General features: G+C 37.1%; 1 non-coding gene across 1 annotated transcript; it reads right to left on the bottom strand.

Annotated features, from left to right (window-relative positions):
* Positions 1 to 1,238: 1,238 nt before the first annotated feature.
* TRNAN-GUU (transfer RNA asparagine (anticodon GUU)) lies at positions 1,239 to 1,312 on the bottom strand. Its single transcript has one exon. It is a non-coding gene; the product is annotated as a tRNA-Asn (tRNA).
* Positions 1,313 to 4,807: the final 3,495 nt, after the last annotated feature.

Genomic DNA, 4,807 nt, shown 5'->3' on the forward strand with positions numbered 1-4,807 from the left:
CAAAAAGTGTAAATTCAACTGATTTTACTTATTTACATTCGATCATGGGTTCAGTTACAATGCAGTGTATGAATGCATTTGGGGTTATCAGAGTAATGAGGAAGATGTAAAATCAGTCAGAGACCTTGAAATTCACATGGTTGAGTTAAACAAAGAGTTTGGCCTGCAATGGGCTTTTAAATACTATCATTGCCAAATATTTACAAATCAAAAAACTATTCATTGAGAAGTAATCACGAGACTAAGTATTGAATGCTCAAGTGGAATAGAGAGATCGATCGTTTGGTATGCTAAAAAGTGAAATTGATTCAGAAATTTTTGTAATGACCCGTTATATTCGTCCGTATATTTTAACCAGATTGAATGAGTTGTAGTTTTAATTCCAATCATTGGCTAGTACATGTAGTAAGTGCATCTTGAGTTTCATCTGAATAATGGAATAATTATGATCCAATGGAAAGAAATTTCGGAAATTATTTGATAGCGAAAAATGAAAGCAATACAGCAGCCGGGCAGAGGAAATTTAGGCAGACCGTATACAGTCATCGTCGATTAAAGAAAAACTCTAGCTGTAGTTCCGACTCGGCGGTGAGGGATAAATATATTACACCCTTAGATCGTATGCCTTTCATGTATTTTTATCCATGTATATCCTGTTCATTTTAGACATTTTTAAAAGGAAATTTAAGAATCAAATAAAAAGATTTTAGGTTCTGATGAAGATGCGGTCACTTTTGAACTTACGAATGATAATTTTTCCTGAGGCCCGAAACATTTAAAATTGAATCAAGTAATGAAAATTAAGGCAATAATCCTCAGTTAATGAACATACATGTAAACCTGTTCGCCGAAACACAGGAGATCATTGCAACTAAATTGCAGCCGTTATATGGTTGTGGATGGCATCAAAATACGATATGGGTATTGAAAGGGGGATTCCGTTGTTAGATAATCTGAAACGATGTGTGGAAAAAAACACATGGGGGACTTTTGAGTTAGTAGAATTAGGCTGTAGAACGGTGTTGTCTATTGTGGCCACTCAACAAATGCGAGATTCGTAACTCGAGCTTGCTACGTCAACTTAACAATAACAAAACCATGAAAATTCAAAGGAGAATTGAGTTAACAATAAGAATATTTTCAGAAATATTGGAAGTAACATTTGGTGTGAAGTTTCAAAAAATTACACCCATTGGTGCAATTCAAATTGTCTGAGTAATTTAGTGACAAAAAAGATCCGCCCCCGGGTGGACTCGAACCACCAACCTTTCGGTTAACAGCCGAACGCGCTAACCGATTGCGCCACGGAGGCTGTTAGTATGAACGTAAAATCACAACTATCATAACTTATTAATATATACGCATAACTTATTAATTTATTGATCCGGGGGAAACTTAAGCCTCCGAAGCCCAAAATTGATTCATGGCGGCGACTTTCGTGCGAACATTATCCGTGGATATCGTGAAAACGATAGATAGCGTAGAGGTGGAGACATAAGGAGATGAATTACGTCAGTAAAATATGCAATTTCAACCAGAAAAGAACTGATGATGGGCACGCTGAGCACCAGTGTGGAGAAAAAGCTGGTAAAAAATTGACTTGGCGCTTAGTGCTTATGAGTGTGAGACCTGGTCTTTGAGGTAAGAGGACGAGCGTAGATTGTGGAGGCTTTTCAGATGCGGGAGTGGTGGAGAATAGAGGAAAATAAATTGGACGGAGAGGAAAGTAAACGTCGAAGTCCGGAGAAGGCAGGGAAAGAGGATGCAGGAAATATTGGAGATAGTCCATTTCTGTGTTTATTTCTTTATTTATTTATGTAACGACTTAATTGAGCGAGGTTGAGACTTATAGTCCCTTCTTCCACCTAAGTCTTACATCACAGACATTACATTGTAGACATTTACATACAACCAAGCCCTAGATGGAGGAAAATCCAGCTAGGGAAACGAACCCGCGATCTCTGGGTTGGTTGGCGAGGACGTTACCCCGCCGCCACCGGGCCCGGGATCCATCTGTAGTCCCTGATGGAAGGGAAAATGATGGGTAAAGGTGATGAGGAAGGAAAATAAAAGACTTTTAAGAAGATATAAAGGAATGTAGTATTTTCGGCGAAATACGGAAATAAATAACTTAGTCTTAGTTAGAAGTAAATAGTCAGTATGAACCGTCCATTCCGTGGAGAAATGTGACGGGAAGGTTAAAGAGAAATGTTATATTTCGCTGGTTATGCCTCATTTAGAATATACTGCTAGTACGTGAGATCCTCATGAAGTTGGATTGACTGACGTACTGGATCGCTTGCAGCGTAGAGGGGCTAGATTTGTTAAACGTTGTTATGATAAACTGAGTAGCGTATCAAAATTATCAGAGGAGCTAGGATGGGAATCACTCAACATCGCGAAGGTTGAATTGCAGATTAAATCTCTTGCATAAATTGGAACAATTTATCTTTAGAAATTACTTTGAAAATGTATTTTAGTACCATCGGTCTATGGTGCGAGAGTTCATGTAATTAACATCAGAGAGATCAAGGGTTGAGCAGATAGATTTAAGACGCCATTATTTCCACGAACGGTAAGGGAAGGATATAGTTATTCATTTTGCACTAAGTTTGTCCGTGGATGCGTCGAAAAGTATAATAACTTTAAAAGAGATGTCGAATAGTGTACAGTGTAATCTGAAAAAAATTCAAAAACATTGGGTGAGTAACAGCAATAATTTAGTATGAGATGCTTTTGAGATAATAAAAAATTGGTGAAAATTCATAGTTAATTTCCCCATATGCCGTGCTATCATGTAGAAGAGCTTTCCAATACCAATGATTCCTCATCTCAATGCCGATTAACAAAGGTAGTTCTTGATTTCGGAGATAGAAATACTTGTGTCTATAAAATTTTATATCAGTGACATTTATCAAGTATTACTGTGTCTGGTTATGTGTATTGAAGCAGAAACTACATGGGTTGTGGCAGCTTTTCTCTGAATGTATAAGCTTTGTCATTCACAACGGTGAATTTGCCGTGAAAGTTTTTACTTAAAATATTTGGTTTCTAGTCTCAGTGAGCATATTGACGACATGACCATGGCGTTTAGAGTGCCGAAATATGAAATTTTTTGGGACGACCGTATTTATCATCTGCTGTTTGAAGAAACACAAAAGCTTTCCGTTGAGTGGTTTTCCTTACTTCCGTCTTCACTGGTATCCTTGAACCAATTACAGCTATTGCCATTAAATATTTTCGGTTCGACGTGGAAGCGTAATTTGAGTTACTATTTTGATAGAATTTGATATTCCATGATTAATGACCTATTTCGAGATGACTAGGTATTAATATAATCTTTAGGGTTTTGCATACTTTCTTAATGACAAGTATATATAATTGAACACAATTGTCGCATTTCAAGCCGAGAATCTTACAGAAGACTTTGTAGTAATGAAAAACAATGAGATGATGCATATGTGAGCAGACTCAATGATTTAAAAATTTTAAAAAAATCGTGAGCATTATGAAAGAGAATATTCTCTACTCCTCGGGCCATGTTGTCAACATCAGCAGGACACACCCAAATCAATCAATTTCTTCGAAAGTATGACGAGAGAAATGTTCATCAGAATCAATTGACTTGTTGCGATGAACAAACAAAAGTGATTGTGTATCATGAGAATAGCCTTGACTAGACCAGCATTTGGTGGGCAATTTGGGTCGACACATTACTATCGCGCGGCCTCTCTGGTCGAGAGACTTAATTAATAGTCGGAGTGCTTCTGAAGCAATAATTTCTGCTTGGCGACCGTAGACATTAATAATTAGAAATTGCCCTCGTAGGATAAGTAAATTGTTTTAGATAGGAAGGGTTAGATCGAGGAAGTTATGAGTGAAGAATGGTCACAGAGACTCGAACTTGTAAGCAAATATAACTGAAGCAAAAGAAGTACGTAATGACAAGGTTATAATTAATAAAATTGAATGGAAAGGATGAATTGAGCTTCTTACTGGTTAAATCTTTTGTGGCTTAAAGAAATATTATTTAATATAGTCATTCTAAATTGAATGGATTTCGCGAAATAATTTACCATCAAGCTTTCGTGACGCTCAATTCCCTGAATTGGAACTGAGTGTAGCGAGAGAGAAATGGTTGCAGAGGAGTCGTATAGTTATTGATCCTCTATAATTGCCATATTGTTCTATTTCTATCTGAGATGATCTCCCTGAGCTTTGATTTCCCTGATCTCTTTGAGCTTTGTCTCTACTTGGTTTCGGATTTGGTGTGACAGTATTGATTTTCCCATGCGACCCTCTCTCTTAGCGTACTCTTTTGGGGAAAGTATGAGCAGGAATACTTTGCGGAGGCATTGCCTTCAAAAACTTCACTAAAAACGGTTCGGGACACAGAAAGGATAGACGAAATAGTCAGGTACGAGTAATCTCTTCTATGTTGAGAATCCAGAATTTCCAAAGTATTTTTACTTTTGAGCATGATTTAATTACCTAAAGTGGTACTTTTAAACGAAATACCATTTATAACGAATAAGTTCGTTGACCCCGAGAATATAATCCCATTTTATCTTTTTATAACACAAATTGGAGCATTGCGAATACGTTTTATCCAGTTTTGTGTTTTCGTACTCAGCGTCGCGACGTTTGGGGCATGGAAATATTTGGCATGTTCCTGTAATGGTATTTGCATCCCCACATAAGCGGAAGATATTTACCATTTATCCTGTATTTTCTATTTTCTGTGGTTATCGAATTGACCACCAAGAATTGTTAACATTAACTTTTCTTAGCAGGAAAATTTTAACCG

The sequence above is a fragment of the Hetaerina americana genome, unplaced genomic scaffold (genome assembly GCF_022747635.1).
Source record: "Hetaerina americana unplaced genomic scaffold, ioHetAmer1.1.p SCAF_7, whole genome shotgun sequence".
Taxonomy (NCBI): domain Eukaryota; kingdom Metazoa; phylum Arthropoda; class Insecta; order Odonata; family Calopterygidae; genus Hetaerina; species Hetaerina americana.